We start from the raw sequence: 26,936 nt of genomic DNA, 5'->3' as shown, positions 1-26,936 counted from the left end.
CTAGTTCAACCATTGTGGAAAACAGTGTGGCGATTCCTCAAGGATCTAGAACTAGAAATACCATCCCATTACTGTGGATATACCCAAAGGATTATAAGTCATGCTCCTATAAAGACACATGCACACATATGTTTATTGCAGCACTATTCACAATAGCAAAGACTTGGAATCAACCGAAATGTTCACCAGTGACAGATTGGATTAAGAAAGTGTGGTGCATATACACCATGGAATACTATGCAGCCATAAAAAAGGATGAGTTCGTGTCCTTTGTAGGGACATGGATGCAGCTGGAAACCATCATTCTCAGCAAACTATCACAAGAACAGAAAACCAAATATCGCATGTTCTCACTCATAGGTGGGAAGTGAACAATGAGATCACTTGGACACAGGAAGGGGATCATCACACACCACGTCCTATTGTTGGGGGGGTGGGGGAGGGATAGTATTAGGAGATATACCTAATGTAAATGACAAGTTAATGGATGCAGCACACCAACATGGCACATGTACACATATGTAACAAACCTACATGTTGTGCACATATACCCTAGAATTTAAAGTATAATTTAAAAAAGGTTTATAACTTTTAAAAGTTATATTAACATTTTAACTAACGTAATTAAACATCTAACAAACATACAAACAAGCAAAAAAAGCTTTTCAAGGTGATTCCTGGGTGCAGGGAAATTTGAGAACTGTTTTGTCAAACATAAAGAATCTCTTTTATAATGAAATAACTTTCTCCCCTCCTTGATAACAGCCATGATGAAAGTATAAAATAAACATACCTTCACATATATTTACATACATATAAGTGTGTGTGTGTAGCCTGTGATCTATGGAACCAGATATAAATTAAATGTCTGTCTTTGATGATTTTTATAATACATCCATTCCCATGGGCAGAGGTGTGATTTCTGCGCATGCTCGGGCCCTGGTGCCACGATCTCGCTGTCTCCCGCCTGCAACATCTACATCACCATGAACATTGTTCTCTTAAGGCTGGCCCTGAGCTATATGTGTATGTGTGTGTGTGTGGGTGGGTGGGTGGTGTGTGTGTGCACATGTTGGTTATTTCCTGTAACATTCCAAATATTATTCTTTCTTTTATATATTTTCCTTCTACTTTCATTTTCTTTAAATACTAAATAACACAAGAAGTGCTGCTGCTCATGCATTTACTGACAACTCCCCACGTAGATGTTCTTAATCCAATATTTGGTCTAGGGTGAGATTCAGTCTCTCACTCTAATGTTTAGGTAACAAACGTATGGGTAACAAACATATAATAAAATGGCATAAATTTAACTAATTGATAGAGATACCTCCACAGCCAACTCAATAAGTATTCTTAGACTTGGAATAGATTCTAGACTTGACTAGAACACAATGAGTATTCCTAGTCTTGGAATAGATTGTAGACTTCAATTAGATTCTAAAGACCTGCCAGTTAGTAAATGGAAGCTACTTGTTGGATAAAGAACAGTTAACGGAAAATTAAACTAGGAGGTGATATGGAACTTCAACCTGGTTTTGTATAACATCTTTACTACTTGTCTCTCAGGTATGTAATTCTACCCCAACCATCTGTTCCACATCTCCACCTATCTGCATGACACCGCTATCACACAAGTCTACCTGATTATTATATTGTAGAGGCTGACAGCTTCTCCTTTTCATGATTTATTGATTTCTTCTTAATCAACTGCCATTCAAGATATCACACCATTAATTTCAAACATTATTATTATTTTTAATTAATAAACTTTATTCTTTAGCATGTTTAGGCTTCCAGTACAATTGAGTGGATAGTATACCACCCTCCTCCTCAAGTTTTTTCTGTTATAAAGATCTTGCATTAACGTGGTACATCTGTTACAACTGATGAGTCAATATCAATACAGTATTATTAACAAAATTTTATAGTTTACATTAGGGTTATATACTACATCAGTTTTACAAATGTATAATGACATATATCTGCCATTACGATATCTTGCAGAATAGTCTCATTGTCCTAAAAATCCTCTGTGCTTCAACTCTTCATCTTTCCCACTGTCTTTCCCTGTATCCTTGAAATCCACTGATCTTTTGATTGTCTCCATAGTTTTGCCTTTTCCAAATGTCATGTAGTTGGAATAATACAGCATGTAGCCTTTTCAGATAGGTTTCTTTCACTTAACAATATGCCTTCAAATTTTCCCCAGGTCTTTTCATGGCTTGATATTCATTTCTTTTTATTGCTGAATAGTATTCCCTGGTATGGATATACTACAATTCGATTATCTGTTCACCTATTGTAGCATACATATTTCAATTGTCTCCAAGTTCTACCAATTATGAATAAAGCTGCTACAAATATTTATGTGCACTTTTTTGTGTGGACATTTTTTTTTACTCATTTGGGTAAATGCCAATGAGCACAATTGCTGGATCATATAGCAAGAGTACATTTAGTTTTGTAAGAAACTGCCAAACTGCTTTCAAAGTGACTGTTTCATTTTGCATTCCCACCAGCAATGAGTGAACAATCCTGCTGTTCTTTATCTTCACCAGCATTTACAGGTGTTAATGTTTTTGGATTTTAGCCATCCTTGTAGTTATGTAGGATTAAGTCATCATTGTTTTAATTTGCAGTTCTCTAATGATACACGATTTTGAACATTTTATCACATACTTATTTCCCATCTGTATATATTCTTTGGTGAGGTGTCTATTGAGATATATTGCCCATTTCATTACATTAGAGTTGTTTTTTTCCTGTGGAGTTTGGAAATTTTTGTAAATTATGGTTACTAATTCCTTTTATTTTTTTTAAATTTATTTATTATTATTAAACTTCAAGTTGTAGGGTACATGTGCACAACGTGCAGGTTTGCTACATATGTATACTTGTGCCATGTTGGTGTGCTGCACCCATCAACTCGTCATTTACATCAGGTATAACTCCCAATGCAATCCCTCCCCCCTCCCCCCTCCCCATGATAGGCCCCGGTGTGTGATGTTCCCCTTCCCGAGTCCAAGTGATCTCATTGTTCAGTTCCCACCTATGAGTGAGAACATGCCAAACACCGCATGTTCTTACTAATTCCTTTTTAGTTGTGTGTTTTGCAAAATAATATTTTTCTCCTAGTGTGGTTTGTCTTTTTATCTTAATATTTTCAGAGTAGAAATTTTTCTACTTTTTCAGAGTAGAAATTTTTAGTTTTAATAAAGTCCAATTAGTTAACATTTTATTTTATGTATTGTGCTTTTAATGCTGTATCTAAGAAGTCATTTCAAAATTGAATGTGCCTAAATTTTAGAATAAGTTTGTTAATATCTAAAAAATAACTTTCTGGGATTTGATTAGGATTGCATTGAATCTATAGATCAAGCTGGAAGGGACTGATAAGTTTACAATATTGAGCCTTCCTATCAATGTGCATGAAATTATTTGTTTCATCTGAATTTAAAAGTACTCCTTATAAAGATCATGTACATATTTTGTTTGATTTATACCTAGGTATTTAATTTTGATGTTAATCTAAGTGGCACTATATTTCTCATTTGAAATTCCAGTTAGTCATTTCTGGTATTCAAGAAAGCAGTTGACATTTTTTTTTTTTATTAATCTTGAGTAGCTTCTCTATGATGACATATCACTTCCATGAGAATTTTTTGTTGTTGATTCTTTGGGGTTTTTTTTCTTTTTTTTGCATATACACATGACATCTACAAACAAGACCAGTTTTATTTCTTCCTTCCCAATCTACAGTCCTTTTGTTTCTTTCTTTTTCCTTTCTTTATTTTTTCTTTTTTTTTTTTTTTTTTTGCCTTACTGCATTCACTTGGAATTCTTGTACAATGTTGAGTAAGACCAGAGATAGTGGCATCCTTGCCTTGATGATGATCTTAGGGGAAAACATGCAGCTTTTCACCATTAGGTATGATGTTAGCCGTAGGTTTTTATAGGTGTTCTTCATCAAGTTAAGCAAGTTCTCTATTAGTTTGCTGAGTATTTTCTCAATTAATCAGCATTTTCATAATTAATAATTATTTGACAATAAAATTATTAACATATTGTCAAATATTTTTTCTGCATCTATTGATATAATTATATTTCTTCTTTAGCCTCCCAATGTGATGACTTGAGATTTTTAAATGTATAATTGACTTTTGAATATTGAACCATCTTGCATACCTGGAACAAATCCCACTTGGTTGTGGTGTGCAAATTTTTAGCTATTATATTAGCCAAACATATTTTAACCACGTACGGTCTTTTTCCCGAGTCAGCATTTATTTTTAGTAAATTCAGCTTCAAAAATCTTTCTTGTCTGGGTACAGTGGTTCATGATTGTAATCCCAGCACTTTGGGAGGCTGAGGCAGGAGGATCACTTGAGCCCAGGACTTCAAGACCAGTCTAAACAGCATAGAGAAACAATGTGTATTAGTCCATTTACACAATGCTAATACAGACATACCCAAGACTGGGCAATTTACAAAAGAAAGACGTTTAATTGGACTTATAGTTCCATGTGACTGGGGAAGCCTCATAATCATGGCAGAAGGCAAGGTGGAGCAAGTTGTATCTTACATGGATGGCAGCAGGCAAATAGAGAATGAGGAAAATGCAAAAGCAGAAACTGATAAAACCATCAGATCTCCTGAGACTTACTCACTACCATGAGAACAGTATGGGGTATGATCCCCTCAGGATTCAATTATCTCCCACCAGATCCCTCCCACAGCACGTGGCAATTATGGTAGTACAATTCAAGATGAGATTTGGGTGAAGACACAGAGACAAACCGTATCATTCCAGCCCTGACCCTTGCCAAATCTCATGTCTTCACATTTCAAAACAAATCATGCCTTCCCAACAGTCTGTCAAAGTCTTAACTCATTTCAGCATAAACTAAAATGTACACATCTCAAAGTCTCATCTGACACAAGGCAAGTCCCTTCTGCCTATGAGCCTGTAAAATCAAAGAAAGCTAGTTATTTCCTAGTTACAATGTGGGTACAGACACTCGGTAAATACAACCATTCCAAATGGAAGAAATGGCCAAAGGGCTATAGGGCCCATGCAAGTCTGAAATCCAGCAGGGCAGTCAAATCTTAAAGCTCCAAAATGATCTCCATTGACTCCAGTTCTCACATCCAGGTCGTGCTGATGCAAGAGGTGAGTTCCCATGGTCTTGGGCAGCTCCATCCTATAGCTTTGCAGGGTATAACCTCTCTCCTATTTGCTTTCATGGGATGGTGTTTAGTGTCTGCAACTTTTCCAGATGCACGGTGCCAGCTGTCTGTGGATATACCATTCTGGGATTTGGGGGATGGTAGCCCTTGTTTCACAGTTCCACTAAGCGGTGCCCCAGCAGGAACTCTATGTGGGGGCTCTGACCCCATGTTGCCCTTCTGCACTACCCTAGCAGAGGTTCTCCATGAGAGCCCCACCCCTGCTGCAAACTTCTGCCTGGGCATCCAGGTGTTTCCATACATCTGAAATCTAGGCAGAGGTTTCCAAACTTCAATTCTTGACTTCTGTGCATTCATAGGCTCAACACCACATGGAAGCTGCCAAGGCTTGGAACTTGCACCATCTGAAGCCATGGCCTGGTCTCTATGTTAGACCCTTTCCAGCCAGTGGTTGGGATGCAGGGCACCAAGTCCCTAGGCTGCACACAGCTCAGAGACCCTGGGCCTCCAGTCCTGTGATGGGAGGGGCTGCCCTGAAGACCTCTGTTATGCCCTGGAGACATTTTCCTCATTGTCTTGGGGATTAACATTGACTTCTCGTTACTTATGCAAATTTCTGCATGTGGCTTAAATTTCTCCTCAGAAAATGAGATTTTCTTTTCTATCACATTATCAGGCTGCAAACTTTTCAAACTTTTATGCTCTTTTTCCCTTTTAAAACTGTATGCCTTTAACAGCACCCAAGTCAACTCTTGAAAGCTTTACTGCTTAGAAATTTCTTCCACCAGATACCTTAAATCATCTCTCTTGAGTTCAAAGTTCCACAAATCTTTAGGGAAGGGGCAAAATGACACCAGTCTCTTTGCTAAAACATGACAAGAGTCACCTTTGTTCCAGTTCCCAACAAGTTCCTCAGTTCCATCTGAGACCAACTCAGTCTGGATCTTATTGTTCATATCACTATCAGCATTTCGGGCAAAGTCATTCAACAAGTCTCCAGGAAGTTCCAAAGTTTCCCATATTTTTCTGTCCTCTTCTGAGCCCTCGAAGCTGTTCCAATCTCTGCTTGTTACCAAGTTCCAAAGTTGCTTCCACATTTTCAGGTATCTTTTCAGCAATGCCCACTCTACTGGTACCAATTTATTGTATTAGTCCATTTTCTTTTTTCTTTTTTTTTTTTTTTTGAGACGGAGTCTCACTCTGTCGCCCAGGCTGGAGTGCAGTGGCCAGATCTCAGCTCACTGCAAGCTCCGCCTACCGGGTTCATGCCATTCTCCCGCCTCAGCCTCCCGAGTAGCTGGGACTACAGGCGCCCGCCACCACGCCCGGCTAGTTTTTTGTATTTTTTAGTAGAGACGGGGTTTCACCGCGTTAGCCAGGATGGTCTCGATCTCCTGACCTCGTGATCCGCCCCTCTCGGCCTCCCAAAGTGCTGGGATTACAGGCTTGAGCCACCGCGCCCAGCCTGAGCCACCGCGCCCGGTATTAGTCCATTTTCAAGCTGCTGATAGAGATGTACCTGAGACTGGGCAATTTACAAAAGAAAGAGGTTTAATTGGACTTACTGTTCCACATGGCTGGGGAAGCCTCACAATCATGGCAGAAGGCAAGGAGGAGCAAGTCCCATCTTACATGAATGGCAGCAGGCAAAGAAAGAATGAGGAAGATGCAAAAGTGGCAACCTCTGATAAAACCACCAGATGTCATGAGACTTATTCACTACCATGAGAACAGTATGGGGGAAACTGCCCCAATGATTCAATTATCTCTCACCAGTTCCCTCCCATAACATATGGGAATTACAGGAGTATAATTCAAGATGAGATTTGGGTGGGGACACAGAGCCAAACCATATCACACTGTCTCTAGAAAAAATAAAAATAAAAGAATTACCTCTGTGTGGCGGCATGTGCTGGTGTCACAGCTACTCAAGAGACTGAGATGAGAAGATCACTTGAGCACAGTAGGCCAAGGCTGTAATGAGCCGTGATTGCACCACCGCACTCCAGCCTAGACAGCAGAGTGAGACCGTGTCTCAAGAGGAAAAAAAAAAATTCTCTCTTTTACATCACCATTACCACATTTTAGTGCATATAACTTCTGTAAACCAAAAAGTACCTGAGGCAGGTCTCAATCAATTTAGAGGTTTATTTTGCCAAGATTGAAGACATACCAAAGAAAAAGAAACACAAAACCACAGGAACAATCTGTGATCCGTACTTTTACCAGAGAGGGTCTCTGGAAGTCAATATTTAAAAAGGAAAGGCCAGACAGTACAGAAAAGAAGAACGAAGAAAAGGGGAAGTGTAGATTAAAGCGGAAAGCGGTTGCATTTTTTTTAAGGCTTCCATCAGCGTTCACTGAATCCACGTTTTACATGTGAAAGGAGGGAAAAGAGGAATAGTCAATTATGTATTCCTCTCATGCTCAGTAAATGAACAATTTACATAAAATAAAGTAAACATAGAGTAGCACCTGTGGAGACATCTGGCCTTCTATCTCCAGCTATTTGTTTGTGTGACTCAGCTTTCAGTTTAACGTTTCCCTTTGGCATAGTGCATTTAGGGTCCTGAGATTTTATTTTCCTTTCACAACTCCTAAAGTAGTTTAAATCAGACTCATTACAATAGCTTTTGATCACTTTTTGCCCTGGCCTCATCCTTCTCTTTGCCCCTGGACGTTAATTATTTCTGCCAAGCAACATATAATGCAATGTCTTATTCCTCTCTCTGGCATGCTTTTCCCTGATCAACAGGACTCCCCTACCCTGACTCTGGCTTATCTTCTCCAGGAGGCTTTTTCTAACCACCCTAAGGAAAATGGCAACATCCTCTACCACCAACATTCCCTTTTCTCTTCTACACTTTATGCTTCTCCATAATATTCTCAGCATCTGAATTAGCTTTCTATTGCTGTCATAAGTACTTTCCACAAACTTAGTGGCTTAAACAAAGTGAGTTGGGAACTCACTGCACTGAACTGAGCACCACACAAGGCTGTGCTCCTTTCTGGAGGCTGTAGAAGAGAATGCACTCCCTTGCCTTCTTTGGTTTCTAGAGGCACTCACATTTGTTGGTTCATGGCTCCTTTTTTCGAAGCCAGTGATATATAATCTCTCAGATCCTGCTTCTCTCATCAGGTCTCCTCCAACTACAGTGAGAAAATGTTCTCTGCTTTTAATGACTTCTGTGGTTAGACTGGGCTGAACTAATAATCCAAAATACACTTCCTATGATTTTAAAGTGTATAATCTTAATCCCATCTGCAAAGCCGGGTTTTCATGTAAACTAACATCCTGCCAGATTCTGGGATTAAGACATGGTCACTTTGGTGGGGGGAATTACTCTGCCTACCATCCCATGTAGGATTCTAAGCTTTCTATATTCATTTTTATTATATCTCACTAACAACTAAAATGTAAATTTTATAGAGACAGTGTAGTTGTTTTAAATTTTGTCTGTTTCTGTTGTATTTCCAGATAGAGCCTGACACATATAAACAAGTTACTTAATAAACACTTGCTGAGTGAGTAGATATCACTTACTACTTTCTATACTAGTGCTTTGGGTACATGTCGAAACTTGCCATTGGTTTGTACATTTATTAAGGTCAAGGCTATGCCTTATGCCAGCAGGTCTTCTTCATATCCTGCTAAGTGATCAACATGAATAGTATGTGCTGAGTAAACAAGTTTAGAATGTAATGAGCTAAAATATCTTCTGAATTAAAAAAAAAGACATTAAAAATGCCAACCACAATATTATATTGGCTAAAACCAAAATACCATTAAGCAGTAGGATTATTTCTATGACAATAATGCAATCCCACAATTTGTTCACAATGTTTTGTAAATTATTTGGAGGTTGGCATTTTGTATATTCTTAAAATCATCTAATTTTCCAAAGACTTCCAAAATAGCTTCTCTGTGAGTATGCTCACACCCTACCAGTTATTTATATCTTTCCAAAGTTCTGCAGTCACATTCTTTTCTTCTCTAATGGTGTCTCCTGTAAGTGAGCCCCCTTCTACCTCAGAACATCAAGGAGGAACAAACATAGTTACACCTTTAATTTGTGAAATGCACTTAAATATATATTATGCATCTTGATTAATAGCTTAATTTCCCTTTTGGTAGAATCCCAAGTATTTAGTTATCTGTTGAATATTAGGTCTAGGGGAAGACACATCTTGTGTCTATGAACCTCTTTGTTCTGTGCCTGCACTTTTCATGTTTTCTTGTCTCTGTTAATCCCTAGTGAGGACATATGTTGACTGGCCCTCTACCCTATTAGCTGAATTCAATGAAAATGGAAACTGATGTATTCATCCCAGCAAGGGAGGACTTTTCTGTTGCCATATATTCCATAATAAACAAATGCAATATTTGCAGCAAGAGCAACCTCTGTGGCTTCAAATGAAATTGTTATACCAGGACATCCTCTTTCTCTGACAGGACATATCCATATTCCCATTAATTTCTCTGTAGTGCAAGGAGGAGAAGTGAGTTGAGGACCTTTTGAATACGTAATGTATGCCAGCATCCTATGAAGTTTAAAATGAGGAGCACTTTATTCCGTTGCTTGTGGGAACATTGCTGTCACCTATTACACATCTACATTTGAAAGATGCTTCCGAAACTTACTTTATATGTGACCTCAGTTTCCTCATCTGTAAATTGAAAATGTAAAATGATTCTTACTACAAAATGTTTTTATTAGAACTAAATTAAATTATTCATGACTCTGCTCAACAAATTGCATATTTATGACTATCATGTTACTTTGTGCAATTCTTCACAATATATAAAATAGACTTCCACCAATTCACTTTACTTGCTTGGTTTTAACATACATATTTACATATTTTAAAAATATGTGTCAGTGTTCTAAAATTAGTTCCCTTTTCTTTTCATGCCCCGAGGGTACCACACCCATTCCCGTTGAGAAATAATCTGAATCATTTTGATTGTTCAATAATCGTCACATTGTCACATTATTTTGATCAAGACTGATCACCTTGGCCGGGCGCGGTGGCTCAAGCCTGTAATCCCAGCACTTTGGGAGGCCGAGACGGGCGGATCACGAGGTCAGGAGATCGAAACCATCCTCGCTAACCCGGTGAAACCCCGTCTCTACTAAAAAATACAAAAAAACTAGCCGGGCGAGGTGGCGGGCGCCTGTAGTCCCAGCTGCTCAGGAGGCTGAGGCAGGAGAATGGCGTGAACCCGGGAGGCGGAGCTTGCAGTGAGCTGAGATCGCGCCACTGCACTCCAGCCTGGGCGACAGAGCGAGACTCCGTCTCAAAAAAAAAAAAAAAAAAAAAAAAAAAGACTGATCACCTCCAGTAAAGGACTATTTAGATGCTAGAAATGATCTACCTTAAACACACATACATGCACACACACACACACACACATACACAGTCTTGCTACCAGGATGATTGTATAATAAAAGAAGTATAAAACAGGACTGCCAAGCATATAAACAAGCGTTTTCTTTTCAAATTAGAGACTGACAACTTACGGCTTCCTCCTGCAAGCTTTTAGGAATTCCTGTTGTCTATCCTAAGCAAAGCTTCTCTATGATACCCTTGGTTAAACCGTTCCATCTACAGTGAGTATAATGTCATTTTGTTGCTGTATACCAAACTGCTAGGTGGATAAGGCAGCAGAGTTTGCCTTTAAGTGGGTTACCCAGGACCAAATAGAGTTCAAGATCTAGGTTAATACTCCAAAGGTGCAAGAGGTGTGGGCACATCACATTTTTATACCCATTCACCTGAGATATGGAAGTAAATAACTCTACCAATTTATAGCCAACCATTTATCTTAAATATAAACGTCAGTCACTTCAGTTATGAAAAATTATTCCCAGAAAAAAATTCCTATCTACTGTCATTCTTAATGCAAAACCTCTGATGAAGGTTGAGATAGCAGGAGTTCAAGAACTTTGGAGATAGAAAGCCTACTCAGAGGTCTTCAATGCTAACTGTTCATTTTTGATGTGTATAACTCTGATTAGGGTAATCTAGATTTCAACTCATCAGCCTGGATTTGTAGGTTAAGATTAATTTACAAACAAATATATTGCACTACTGTCACTTACAATTTTAAATTTTACATTTTTAAAATGGATTATAGGCAATTAACAACTTCCAGAATCTGGAAATATGTTATCTCATATAGCAAAAGTAATTTGGCAGATGTGATTAAATATTCCAGCCCTGGGGTGGTGAGATAATCTTGAGTTTTCCACGAGTGCCAAATCTAATCATGCGAGTCTTTAAAAGCAGAGAAGCTTTACTAGCAGCAGTGAGAAGGAGAAAGAGAGGTGTGAAAATGGAAGAAGGGTAAGAGCAGAGTCCCTGGCTTTGAAGATGGAGTAATAGAAAATTCTCATTTACACCCAGCATTCAATAGCATGAGTATTTTATGAGTTACTTATGAAGAGCCATGATTACATGGTAACACATTTAAGATGTGTGTTATGAATTTGAAATGTTGAGGTGGTGAAATTTGCAATACCATTTCATACCTTAGGATGCACTAGTGAAACAGAATCGCTTACAGAAAAATGAGACAGTTCTGGTAGAAGTCCTAGATCTTCGCAACAATGTGAAATCTAATGTGGGGTAGAATAAACTTCCAGCTCAGACAGAGGTGTGAGTGTCCAGTGTGCAAAACTGTGTTAAGAAACCTTGAGTTTGTTTATTATACCTTTTGTAAAAATCTCTAATTGAAAATGTACTGCACATTAAAGAATTTCTGCTTAGTATCAGTTTTAAGCTGGCAAATAGTCATGAATTCAAGGAGATGTTAACTTTAAAGAAACCCAATTAAATAAACATAAATTAATGTGAAGAGTATATGGCCCAGAGAAGGCTTGCCTGCAAGTCAGGATGTAATTCATTCTGACAATTGCAAGAATGTATTTGTTGTGTAAATTCAGGGAAAATTAGTTTATCCAGAATTAATCAATCGTTACTCCCTTCACCTCATGGAAATGCTGCTCTTAATGCAAGTGTCCCACTGCACTGGGATTATCCAGGTATCTTCCTGTGTCCTCCAATATGTAGGAGAGATGAAAACTCTGGAAATCATCTTAACAGAATTGTCACTACTGTGTGATTTGTCAGTCACTCTGTATTGAATAACAAAATTCTTCAATACATAAAAAATAAGTTGAATTATCACACAATACAGATCAACTACGAGATTTATTACAGTTCCTTTCTAGATTTTTATTGGCTATCTGAAATAATGGTGACCTATATTACCTATTTTCATCTCTCACCACTAACAGCTTATAAATTTGTTAGTAGTCTTGCTTATCTTTAATTTTATAATTGTGCTGCATTTTCAGTCTATTTTCGAATTCTTTCCTATAGATAGGAAAAGTTCTCAGGTAGCTATGTACACATTGCCAAATCTCCACTTGCCCCTTTCCTCAGACCACTGTCTGGTCTGTGATTGGAAATGTCCACTCTGATTATTTGTCATTTTTCTCTCCAAAGCCAGGTGACCAAAGTACCACCAAAATAATTTGATTTTGACTGATGCAAAAACCTCTTGTGAGATTAGAGTTTATAGGGTGATGGTCAACAGAGGTAATGATATGTAAACAGGATCTTTAAAACGCACTGTAATTGGTGATAAAAATGCAGATTTCAATACGTTTTTATGATGTCAAATATGATGATGTTACTGTAGTATTTACCAAGATGTTATACTGCAGTACGTCAATGCTACTATAGTATTCTTCACGGCAAAGGTTGGCCTTCCTAGACATAGCCCACTTTTTCTGTTTTATGCTCTGCCCATATCCCAGTGCAACCAGTGCTATGAACACAGCAATCTGTCTGTATGCATAATGAAACAATGTTCCTGGCTGCTTTGAGGCTTTGATCTCCTTGCCTTGATATCTGGGATATCCTTCCCTATCTTACTCTTCTACATGAAATCTTTCTAAATTCCCAAGACTCAGTGTAAAAAAAAAAAAAAAAAAAAAAAAAAAAAAAAAAAAAAAAAAAAAAAAAAAAAAACACTTTTTGAAGAATTATTTCCCCCAGATTGAATTATTCATGTGCACCTATGTTTCTCAGCACATTGAGTATATTTCTGTATTATTATTATTAATTTCCTTGAGAGTGGGAAATAAATACCTCGGTCATGTCTGCACCTCTGCTTTGCAACAGGGCTTGACACTAAGTAAAAAGCACAGGAAATACTTGTTGAACATTTTTGAATTGAATCAGATTGAAGTGAATTGACCTGATGAAGGTTTATAGAATTGCCTGGGATGAGTTGGCCTCCAAAGAGCTGTTTTTCCTTTTATAAACAAATGAATTCAGACTTAATTACAGCAATTAATTTAATTTTAAATACTATTATGGATGGGTCTCTAATTTAATACTGCTTCACCTTTACATTTACTATAATAGTGTTCTTCTCTAGTTATCAATAGGAAATATTTATTATTTTCCCTTTGGAGGTAAGTATAAAATTATAAGAACCCAGAGGATACATTGAATTTTAGAGACTAAAATTATTTTGGAACCGTCAATTTTCTTCTGTTTTGTTGCTTTATATGAAGTGGTAGACACAACTAAATATTCTTTAGATATTGAAATTGTTTAAAGGAAGAGAACACCAGTATCAGAGACAAATTCTTGTCTCTCCATCATAAAAATTTAACACATCCAGGACATGCCTTTTGAAAGGAATAGACAGGGAGCTCTGGAGTGGCCTTTCCCGTGAGTGGCTACCATCTCAAATGTGACCCTTATGTCTCACCAAAAAGCAGAAAAATCTCCATCATAAGTTACTACTTGACTTCCAGAACTCTCCCTCGGCTCTTTCTCCGCACCTGTATTCCTCCTCTAAACCCATCTCCCCAAAATCTCCTCCTTGTGGGCTGGATCTTTTGGGGAGAAGCCATTCCTCAGCCTACTCACAGGTCCAAGAAAAAACTCTTCGTAGCTTTTTTTATAGTGTCCCATGCCTGTTTGTCTGCCTCTTTCATTAGAACAGAAGCTTTCTAACAGAAGGGACTTAGTCGTCTTATGGTTAATGCCTACCACAATGCCTGTAATCTTTTTACATATTGTTGTGTGAAATGAGTGAATGACTGAGTAATGACACGGTCTGCTGAGGTGAGCTGGCCATGACACATAGGTGCAGTATTTGACATTCCAGATATTGGCAGAAGTCATCAGCAAGCAAAAGGAGAACCACTGAACCAAACAAATGCTGTCAGATTCATTTACTCTCCACCACCCAGCAGGCAGACAGTAGAGAAAACCATGCAGAAATGGACTTCTCCAGACATCCAAGAGGTACTGATTGTGAATGCACTCCAGGTCCTCTGGGTATGCACTGTATTTGCTTTCCTGCCTAAAGCAGGCACCAATTACTGACCCCAGTGCATTTGGTAAGCCAGTCTCCCACCTAGAGGAGAAAGTTTCAATCTAAAAGGATGCCGGCATTTCAGCCTGGAGGTAGTTTTGCAGATTTCAGGACTAAGTCAGAAAGAAAATCAGAAAGAGTAGCATTCTGAGAAGACTGAAGAAAATCAAGACCAGTTTTAAGGTGATGGAGAGTAAAAAAGACCCAGAGGACAAAGCTCATTCCCACTGTCAATCATAGGGAAAAGCCATCCACAGACAGCAGGAGAAAGGTACCTGGAGACAGTCGCTGTTTGAACTTCTCAAACTGAGTTCCCATTATACACATCAGGTTATCTTGAAATGTTTAAGACAACTCTTGGGTGACAGAAAAAATAGGTCAAGATATAACCCTTGCGTAGAATACATGCTGAAGATGGTTGAGCGTATTTTCTAAAGAAGTTCATCTGCTTAGGTGGCACTGACCGCATTTATTTACCTTTTGTTTGACACTAATGTTCAGTAAAGTATTATCTATCATTCTCAATCTGGCTATGCCCTGTCAGAGAGAATTGGAATACTTGCCTGTGTTCACAATTAGGCCAGACTGACAAAGGGCACTACGGTGTGGCTGCCTTATTTTTTATTTATTCATCTACATCTATTAATTTAAGACAGCATCTCGCTCTGTCACCCAAGCTGGAGTGTACTGGGATGATCATAGTTCACTGCAGCTTCAAACTCCTGGGCTCAAGGAATCCACCCACTTCAGCCTCTGTAGTAGCTGGGAATACAGGCACATGACTGCTTTAACTGCACAGAGATGTCCACGGCACACATGCAAGACCCAGTAACTAATCGGCTGCAAATGTTGATTTTTCAACTCATTGTCACAATTTTACTATTAAAGAAAATATATCTTCCTTAAAAGGGATACAATTTGAATTAAGTCTGGATGGTTTATTTTTTCTTGATTAGATTTTTGTGACTCTGATTACAACGATAGCTCTCAATAAAATATTCTCAAAAACACAAATTTTGCATGCAATTTAATGATATTCACAGATCTATAAACCTACTCATGAATAACAAGTAGAAACACTGCCCTGGAAGGAACTCTACCCTGGGGTGAAAAAGGAACCAGAAGCAACTGTTGCAAAATACAAATTCAAAGGTCTCAAAAAATTTAAAAAAGCATTAAAAGCATGTTTGGTGAACCAGGGGCTTTGTGCTACAGAAATAGAGGTGAACCTGTGTTCCTCTGGCAGTGTCACTCATGTCTCAGGTTGCCTCTCTAAAAGGGTGCCTGACCGAGGATGATATCAATACCAATGGCTTCATCTCTGTCATATTCCACATGTAAAGAAAACACGGTGGAACTTGAATAAAAGGAGTTTCAAATTCTGTAACCTCTACACAATTAATGCAAAATGAAACCAAACGTGTAAAGGGAGAGAAAGAGATTCTGTTTCGCAGCCTGTGAAGAGGACTCAACAGCAACTGGAAGTTTCTTGGCTTATTTTCTCCAGAAAGCACAGCATCAGGGTTCAGTCATGTGCATCCTCTGAAATATACTGCACCCCTTCCTTCTCCCTCATCAGATCCTCTCCCTGCCAAATACCTGCTTTGTGAAAGCATGTGGCCCATTCACCCGAATTTCTGAATTGTTTGAGGTTTCTCTGATCACTTCGATGCAAATTCTATCCTCTTCCCAAGATTGGGCAGGGACTCTGAGAGGCTACCGGAGCTGGTAGCAAGAGAAAAGTCTCAAAGGTGCTCCACACCAAAGCAATGATTGACAAGTGAATGATTATGGACATGTCAGGGCACTGGGCTTATGAGAAGTATCAATTTTCACCAAGGAAAGGAAAGCTGCTTTGGGTCATAGTGCAAACATGTAAGATTGTGGCCAGAATTTAATGGACAACATATGGAGTCATAGCAAACGGAATGTCTCAGCTGCGCATTTGCAATCCTCACCGCAGTACTGCAGCCAAATTGTCTGACTCACGCAGAGGCTGGTGGGAAGCAAACAGGTATTGTGGCTTCTGGAGAAACATCCCAGCTAGCTGCAGCAGCAGCTGTACATCTGGGTGAGAAATGAGAATCTACACCAGAAAATAATAGGAGTAGGCTGCAGGCTGTATGCCAGAAATGAGATTGCATCAGAAGGTGGTAGAGGATGGGCTCAAGCCTGGAAACTACTAACTGGAACAGAAAGAGCAAAGGATTGGAACAAAAGAGGAGCCATAGCCAAATTCAAAGCCTGGGATCAGCCTTCCGTATAATTTAAATATCGTTTACAGGAGCCTTGAAAGTCATTTGCAATTTTTCTCTTGACATACAATCCCGGCCTCATTCTCTGCATTTCAGTTATTCCCTTTTCTCCAGTTATGTTAGTTACATGCAGCATATCCATTATAACTTCATAATTTTTCATGTGATAATAATTTTCCGTGTTAGAAACTACCTTCCGTATTTCCTAGAACTGGCAAAATTCCCACAACACTTTATAGTGCAGTTCAAGCATTTATGCCTCTTTTAAGAGTTTCTGCCTCTTCCAATGAAAATTCATGGATGTGTCTTGTGTTTCCAAGAGTTTTTTCAATGCCTCTCTGAATAATTATATTGCACACTATCATAAATAAGTGAAGCATGAAATGGAGGCTTGTATGTGTGCCTGTGTGCATGTGCGTGTGTGTGAGGTGGTGCATGTGCGTGTGCCTGAGTGGGTATGTGTGAATGAGTGTACATGTGCATGTGTGTGTATCTGTCTTGTCTCTTCTAGAAGGTAAACTTTCTCAAGATAATTCCTGCGTTTTATTTATCTCTGTTTCCCTAAACATTTCCTTAGTATATTTCACATAATAAATGTTCAACTTATTTTCATTCAATAAATAGATACGTTAATGTATTAGACATTTTAGCCTGTAGAAATGGAATTTTAAAAACGTTTGCATCCGTACATGAAAATGACAATCCAATCTCTAGCCTCCTAATTTGAAAGCAAACCTTGATTGCTTTCAAATTTTTTTTTACAAGCAACTCCTTGAGTCAGTTTCAGTTATCTGACCCTCCCCCACCAAAGCCCATGTACTTATGTACTTTCATGATTTCAAATATGCAGCAACACCTATCTGTCATGGTGAAGGTAACAATAGCAAAAAAAAAAAAAAAAAATCCTCCCAATTCTATTACACAAATTGTCATTCAATAATGACATAAATAATATAAAATCATTTATATAAATAATACAAGACCAGAAAGTACTAAGTTGGAAACAAAAAAAAATAACTAATGAAAGAGTAAATATTAAAGCTCTTTCTTTGGAAAAATCAACCAAATAGAAAAACTTTTATTATACATTAAAAAACAGTAAGTGCAATGAATGTAGAATGTACAGTATAAGAAGTAAGAATATCAAGCATTAAATAATTAAACAAAGAGAAAATATACATAAACATATTTACTCCAAAATGCAACTCCATAATTATTTACTTTACTTATCATTAAACTAAATACAATGGTAGTATGAAGTATAAAAATTCCAATTTCCATGGAAAAAATAGTGAGAAATTTTGATTATTTGTCCCTCAAAGTTTTTTTTTTTTTTTTTTTTTGGTTTGTTTTAAAGGGGATATAATCTTACTACTAAGAAAACTGTTCAGAAGGAATGGTACCAGCTCCTCCTTGTACCTCTGGTAGAGTTTGGCTGTGAATGAATCTGGTCCTGGACTGTTTTTGGTTGGTACGCTGTTAATTATTGCCTCAACATCAGAGTCTGTTATTGGTATATTCAAAGATTCAGCTTCTTCCTGGTTTAGTCTTGGGAGGGTGTATGTGTCCAGAAATTTATCCATTTCTTCTAGATTTTCTAGTTTATTTGCACAGAGGTGTTTATAGTATTCTCTGATGGTAGTTTGAATTTCTGTGGGATCAGTGGTGATATCCCCTTTATCATTTTTTATTGTGTCTATTTGATTCTTCTCTCTTTTCTTCTTTATTAATCTTGCTAGTGGTCTATCAATTTTGTTGATCTTTTCAAAAAACTGGCTCCTGGATTCATTGATTTTTTTGAAGCATTTTTTTGTGTCTCTCTCTCCTTCAGTTCTGCTCTGATCTTAGTTATTTCTTGCCTTCTGCTAGCTTTTGAATGTGTTTGCTCTTGCTTCTCTAGTTCTTTTAATTGTGATGTTAGGGTGTCAATTTTAGATCTTTCTTACTTTCTCTTGTGGGCATTTAGTGCTATAAATTTCCCTCTATACACTGCTTTAAATGTGTCCCAGAGATTCTGGTATGTAGTGTCTTTGTTCTCATTGGTTTCAAAGAACATATTTATTTCTACCTTCATTTCGTTATGTACGCAGTATTCATTCAGGAGCAGGTTGTTCAGTTTCCATGTAGTTGAGAGATTTTGATTGAGTTTCTTAATCCTGAGTTCTAGTTTCATTGCACTGCGGTCTGAGAGAGAGTTTGTTATAATTTCTGTTCTTTTACATTTGCTGAGGAGTGCTTTGCTTCCAACTATGTGGTCAATTTTGGAATACGTGTGATATGATGCTGAGAAGAATGTATATTCTGTTGATTTGGGGTGGAGCGTTCAGTAGATGTCTATTAGGTCTGCTTGGTGCAGAGTTGAGTTCAATTCTTGGATATCCTTGTTAACTTTCTGTCTCGTTGATCTGTCTCATGTTGACAGTGGGATGCTAAAGTCTCCCATTATTATTGTATGGGAGTCTAAGTCTCTTTGTAGGTCTCTAAGGACTTGCTTTATGAATCTGGATGCTCCTGTATTGGGTGCATATATATTTAGGATAATTTGCTCTTCTTGTTGAATTAATCCCTTTACCATTATGTAATGGCTTTCTTTGTCTCTTTTGATCATTGTTGGTTTAAAGTCTGTTTTATCAGAGACTAAGATTGCAACTCCTGCCTTTTTTTTTTTTTGCTTTCCATTTGCTTGGTAGATCTTCCTCCATCGCTTTATTTTGAGCCTATGTGTGTCTCTGCATGTGAGATGGGTCTCCTGAATACAGCACACTGATGGGTCTTGACTCTTTATCCAATTTGCCAGTCTGTGTCTTTTAATTGGAGCACTGAGCCCATTTACATTTAAGGTTAATATTGTTATGTGTGAATTTGATCCTGTCATTATGATGTTAGCTGGTTATTTTGCTTGTTAGCTGATGCAATTTCTACCATCGATGGTCTTTACAATTTGGCATGTCTTTGCAGTGGCTGGTACTTGTTGTTCCTTTCCATGTTTAGTGCTTCCTTCAGGAGCTCTTGTAGGGCAGGCCTGGTGGAGACAAAATCTCTCAGTATTTACTTGTCTGTAAAGGATTATATTTCTCCTTCAATTAGGAAGTTTAGTTTGGCTGGATATGACATTCTGGGTTGAAAATTCTTTTCTTTAAGAATGTTGAATATTGGCCCCCACTCTCTTCTGGCTTGTAGAGTTTCTGCTGAGAGATCCGCTGTTAGTCTGATGGGCTTCCCTTTGTGGGTAACCCGACCTTTCTCTCTGGCTGTCCTTAACATTTTTTCCTTCATTTCAAATTTGGTGAATCTGACAATGATGTGTCTTGGAGTTGCTCTTCTCGAGGAGTATCTTTGTGGCATTCTCTGTATTTCCCGAATTTGAATGTTGGCCTGCCTTGCTAGCTTGGGGAAACTCTTCTGGATAATAGCCTGCAGAGTGTTTTCCAACTAGGTTCCATTCTCTCTGTCACTTTCAGATACACCAGTCAGATGTAGATTTGGTCTTTTCACATAGTCCCATATTTCTTGGAAGCTTTGTTTGTTTCTTTTTACTCTTTTTTCTCTAAACTTCTCTTCTCACTTCAATTCATTAATTTGATCTTCAATCAGTGATACCCTTTCTTCCAGTTAATCAAATCAGCTACTGAAGCTTCTACAATTAATCACATAGTTCTCGTGCCATGGTTTTCAGCTCCATCAAGTCATTTATGGACTTCTCTACACTGGTTATTCTAGTTAGCCATTCATCTAATCTTTTTTCAAAATTTTTAGCTTCTTTGTGATGGGTTCCAACTTCCTCCTTTAGCTCAGAGAAGTTTAATCATTGAAGCCTTCTTCTCTCAACTCGTCAAAGTCATTCTCCACCCAGTTTGTTCCATTGCCGGTGAAGAGCTGCGTTCTTTTGGAGGGGGTGAGGTGCTCTGATTTTTAGAATACAATTCCTTTTGAAACTATTCCAATCAACAGAAAAAGAGGGAATCCTCCCTAACTCATTTTATGAGGCCAGCATCATCCTGATACCAAAGCCTGGCAGAGACACAACAAAAAAACAGAATTTTAGACCAATATCCCTGATGAACATCGATGCAAAAATCCTCAATAAAATACTGGCAAACCAAATCCAGCAGCACATCAAAAAGTTTATCTACCATGATCAAGTGGCTTTCATCCCTGGGATGCAGGGCTGGTTCAACATACGCAAATCAATAAATGTAATCCAGCATATAAACAGAACCAAAGACAAAAACCACATGATTCTCTCAATAGATGCAGAAAAGGCCTTTGACAAAATTCAACAGCCCTTCAGGCTAAAAACTCTCAATAAATTCGGTATTGATGGAATGTATATAAAAATAATAAAAGCTATTAATGACAAACCCACCACCAATATCATACTGAATGGGCAAAAACTGGAAGTATTCCCTTTGAAAACTGGCACAAGACAAGGATGCCCTCTCTCACTACTCCTATTCAACATAGTGTTGGAAGTTCTGGCCAGGGTAATCAGGCAGGAGAAAGAAATAAAGAGTATTCAATTAGCAAGAGGAAGTCAAATTGTACCTGTGTGCAGATGACATGATTGTATATCTAGAAAACCCCATTGTTAAAACCCAAAATCTCCTAAGCTTATAAGCAACTTCAGCAAAGTCTCAGGATACAAAATCAATGTGTAAAAATCACAAGCATTCTTATACAGCAATAACAGACGAACAGAGAGCCAAATCATGAATGAACTCCCATTCACAAATGCTTCAAAGAGAGTAAAATACCTAGGAATCCAACTTACGAGAGATGCAAAGGACCTCTTCAAGGAGAACTACAAACCACTGCTCAGTGAAATAAAAGAAGACACAAACAAATGGAAGAACATTCCATGCTCATGGATAGGAAGAATCAGTATCATGAAAATGGCCATACTGCCCAAGGTTATTTATAGATTCAATGCCATTCCCATTAAGCTACCAATGACTTTCTTCACAGAATTAGAAAAAACTACTTTAAAGTTCATACGGAACCAAAAAAGAACCTGCATTGCCAAGACAGTCCTAAGCCAAAAGAACAAAGCTGGAGGCATCATGCTACATGACTTCAAACCATACTACAAGGCTACAGTAACCAAAACAGCATGATATGGGTACCAAAACAGAGATATAGACCAATGGAACAGAACAGAGCCCTCAGAAGTAATACCACACGTCTACAACCGTCTGATCTTTGACAAACCTGACAAAAACAAGAAATGAGGAAAGGATTCCCTATTTAATAAATGGTGCTGGGAAAACTGGCTAGCCATAAGTAGAAAGCTGAAACTGGATCCCTTCCTTACACCTTATATGAAAATTAATTCAAGATCAATTAGAGACTTAAATGTTAGACCTAAAACCATAAAAACCCTACAAGAAAACCGAGGCAATACCATTCAAGACATAGGCATAGGCAAGGACTTCATGTTTAAAACACCAAAAGCAATGGCAACAAAAGCCAAAACTAACAAATGAGATCTAATTAAACTAAAGAGCTTCTTCACAGCAAAGGAAACTACCATCAGAGTGAACAGGCAACTTACAGAATGGGAGAAAATTTTTGAAATCTACTCATCTGACAAAGGGCTAATATCCAGAATCTACAAAGAACTCAAACAAATTTACAAGAAAAAAAAAAACGACTCCATCAAAAAGTGGGCAAAGGATATGAACAGACACGTCTCAAAAGAAGACGTTTATGCAGCCAACAGACACATGAAAAAATGCTCATCATCACTGGTCATCAGAGAAATGCAAATCAAAACCACAATGAGATACCATCTCACACCAATTAGAATGGCGATCATTAAAAAGTCAGGAAACCACAGGAGCTGGAGAGAATGTGGAGAAATAGGAACACTTTTACAGTGTTGGTGGGACTGTAAACTAGTTCAACCATTGTGGAAGACAGTGTGGCAATTCCTCAAGGATCTAGAACTAGAAATACAATTTGACCCAGCCATTCCATTACTGGGTATACACCCAAAAGATTATAAATCATGCTGCTATAAAGACTCATGCACACGTATGTTTATTGCAGCACTATTCACAATAGCAACGACTTGGAACCAACCCAAATGTTCATCAGTGACAGATTGGATTAAGAAAATGTGGCACATATACACCATATAATACTATGCAGCCATAAAAAGGATGAGTTCATGTCCTTTGTAGGGACATGGATGCAGCTGGAAATCATCATTCTCAGCAAACTATCGCAAGGACAAATAACCAAACACTGCATGTTCTCACTCACAGGTGGGAATTGAACAATGAGAATACTTGGACACAGGAAGGGGAACGTCACACACCGGGGCCTGTCAGGGGGTGGGGGAACGGGGGAGGGACAGCATTAGGAGATATACCTAATGTAAATGACGAGTTAATGGGTGCAGCACACCAACCTGGCACACATATACATATGTAACAAACCTGCATGTTTTGCATATGTACCCTAGAATTTAAAGTATAATTAAAAAAAAAAGAAAACTGTTCAAGATCATAGAAGAAAATAAAAACATTTTAAATTGTTTGTTGATGTCAGCATAATATTGATATGAAAACCTTTAACCATTGCCTAAAAATGAAACTCAATTCTCATTTTTAAATATCAGTGTAATGAAGGTAAATAAAATACCATCAAACAAAATCTAATAATATATGTACCACATTATAACCAAGTAGGATTTATTGCAGAAATGCAACCCAAATATATCAAGCAAATTTTGTGAACACAGTTCTGAGAAGAAATAAAAATAGCCTTGCATTTGTTATATTTGAGCTTGGATGTGTACATAATTGGAAAGACTGTCAGTACCACCCTAAGACCAGGAAAAAAGATGGAAAACTGAAAAATAACCAAGTTTTTGAGCCCATTGGAAAATTGAGGTAGAAAGATAAACCACTAACTCTAAATCTGGAGAGAGATTGGCAGCTGCAGAGAATGAGAACTTGAGCAATTGCTTATGGGGATAGATGCCTCAGTGTGGTGTTAGCCAGCAAGAAGGTTCAGCTAGAAATATTCAATGACTTGCTGTAGATTTAGAGAGCGAGTATGAGAATGGAAGCTTCCAGGGGCTACACACATAGTATGGTTTGCAACTTCTTGCAGACTTTTTCCCCAGGAGTCCCACCAGATGTTCCCAAGAAAGAATAAATGAAGAGAAAACACTCCCATCGTGGCACCGCAAGGAGGACACTAGCCACCACTGCGTTATTTCTCCTTCCTGGAGTATGGGTTGGCCTGGTGATTCACTTCTAAATAGAGTATGAATCCGTAAAGTAGCAGCTTTGCTCTAGAGAAACCTGGCAGACACCACCTTAACCAAGTGTTCTTTATTAACATCCATAATAATAAGTCATGTTGATATCATGTACCCCTTGATAAGAAAAGCACTTACCTTTGTCATCTTTTTCCGTAAAATACATAAGCCCAGTCTAACCGTAAGACAACACCAGAAACAAACCCAAATTAAGGAAGATGCTACAAAATACTTGCCCAGTACATTTCAGAAGTGTCAAGGAAAAACAATGAAAAGCTAAAAGCCATCTCCATTTGACAAAAACTAAAGAAACAGGAAGATTAAATGCAATGTGGTATCTTGGAAAGGATCTTAAAACAGATAAAAGAACTTAAGGGAAAATATAGCAAAATCCAAATAATGTTTGCCTTTTTAACCACGATTATGTAGAATAACGTTAAAGGAAGCTGGATAAAAGGTGTACCTGGACTCTTTTTACTCTCGTTACAACAACTTTGTGAGTCTAACATAATTTTTAAAACTAAAAGTTAACATAACTGCCTTGACAATATGGAATAATTCTCAAACTCAGTTGTTGTGGAAGAGATACAAGTTAAAATTACACTGAAATAACAGTCATCATCAACTGGCAAAAATAAAAACCTGACAGCAGGTAATGTGCACTGAGGTTGTGTAGAAACTGACACTATCATATATTTCTGATAAGAATGTGAGATTACACATTCTTTATGGAAAATACATTGATGATATCTGGAAAAATGGCATATATGTTTACCTCTTAACTTATAAATCTTACTCCTAGAAATTTATAATAATGCATACTGAACAAAAGTAATAGTTTCTCATAACTTTAATTGTAATAGCAAAAATTAGAAGCACATCAAATGTTCATGAAAATGAAATTGACTGTGTCATACAAACATGCAATGGTATATTATGCATCTAATAAAAAGGATGAGAAGAATCTGATATGAACTCTTGGTCACTAGAGCGCTGAATTTTATTCAATTAAAGAGGGTCAGAACTCTATACAGCATACTATATTTTGTAACTGTATATGAAAGAGAGGATGGGAGATAGGATGATGGTAGAATGGAGAGAGAGTATAGACTTCCAATAGAAAATCTGGGATCAAATGAATAAATATTACTTTATTAGCTTGTGATAAGCTAATAAACTTAATTACTTCCAAATATGGGAAGAAGGAAATAATTTATTAGTAATTTTATTTATTACTTCATTAGTGCTTATAATAAATCATAAATAATAAAATAATTTTTATATATTATATATAATTTTTATATATTATATGTGGATTATATCAAATAATATAATTTATAATATAATAAAGTAATAAATAGAATTTAGAAAGAGGAAATTAGAAGGCACAGAGATGAAGTTGAGACTTCTTTAAAATATTTTGCTAAATAATGTTGACTTGACAATCCTTTAATTTTCTTACACATATAAAAAACGAAATTTAAGAAGAAATGACATATAAGTTATTAAATATTAGAAGAATGCTGGAACTAATCTAAGCATATATTTTTGTGATAACACAATCATGAAGATAAATGCAGATAGAAAAATGCAGATAATTAATATGCTATTCTTGTCAGGAACCAATATTTTCAGTATAAGAGAAAAAAGAAAACAGCACAAAACAATGAAATTAAGTAAAACCTATATATGTAAACTTCGCATTTAAAATACTAATATGGACTTGTGCTTTATTTTAAAATACACACTTTCTAGCTATGTCTGCTGAAGAATTATAGTGACCATGACAATCCAATGGCAAAAATCATAACTAGTGACAAGTTTACAACCTCTAAATAGCATTTCCTCAATCAAGAGCACAGACAGAATACTTTGGATAAATGATTAATTCTATATCTGGAGCAGAAAATATATGAGATCAACTGTGGTTACCTTACTATTCCAGAAAGGTAGAAGGCTATCAAAGATGAATAAGGTCATGAAAAAAGGACACAGAATTCAATATAAGGGTCCCATTAGAATGGAAATTTTGTTCATAAAAATATAAATAATGATGGATGCCCTTGTAAAAAGTTAAATGCATGAATAACCTATGAGGAGTTTAGCATGGCATTAAAGAAGAGAAAGAAAAAAAGAAAGGAAGAGAGAGAAGGAGAAGGGAAGGAAAGAAGGAAGGAAGGAAGGAAGGAAGGAAGGAAGGAAGGAAGGAAGGAAGGAAGGAAAGAAGGAAGCAAGGAAGGAAGAAAGGACACTATGTTGGTTTTAAAATGTGTTTCACAGTACTTTCCTCTGTTTAAGTGGTGAGGCCTAATTTTCCTTCTCTTGAGTGTTGACTAGGCTCAATGACTCATTCGATATGAAAAATTTAGAGCAGAAGTGGCGGTGTATGACTTTGGAGACTAGTCATGGAAGGTAAGGTATTTCCTCCCTGCTCACTTTCTCTTTGGGATTCTTTACTCTGGGAGAAGGAAGCCATCATCTTCTGAGGAGCCCTGCAAAGAGCCTCCTGTGGCAAGGAGCCAAGGCCTCCTGCCAACAGCTAGCAAGGAGCAGAGGACTTCAGCAATAGTCCTGAGCTTTCTTGAAAGAATTTCCTTCACTCCCAACCAAATCTACCGATTATGCCAGACCTGGCCCACAGCTTGGCTGTAACCTCATGAGAGCTCCTGAGCCAAAACCTTCAGTGAAGCGGCTCCCAGATACCTAACACTCAGAAATTGCATGACATAATAAATGTTTGTTGTTTTAAGCTGCTATGTTTAGAGATAATTTGCTACACAGAAATAGATAGTAAATGGAGATATGATTGGAAGCAACT

This window comes from Chlorocebus sabaeus, chromosome 21 (genome assembly GCF_047675955.1).
Source record: "Chlorocebus sabaeus isolate Y175 chromosome 21, mChlSab1.0.hap1, whole genome shotgun sequence".
In the NCBI taxonomy this organism is placed as follows: Eukaryota; Metazoa; Chordata; class Mammalia; order Primates; family Cercopithecidae; genus Chlorocebus; species Chlorocebus sabaeus.
This window is presented reverse-complemented; position numbering follows the sequence as displayed.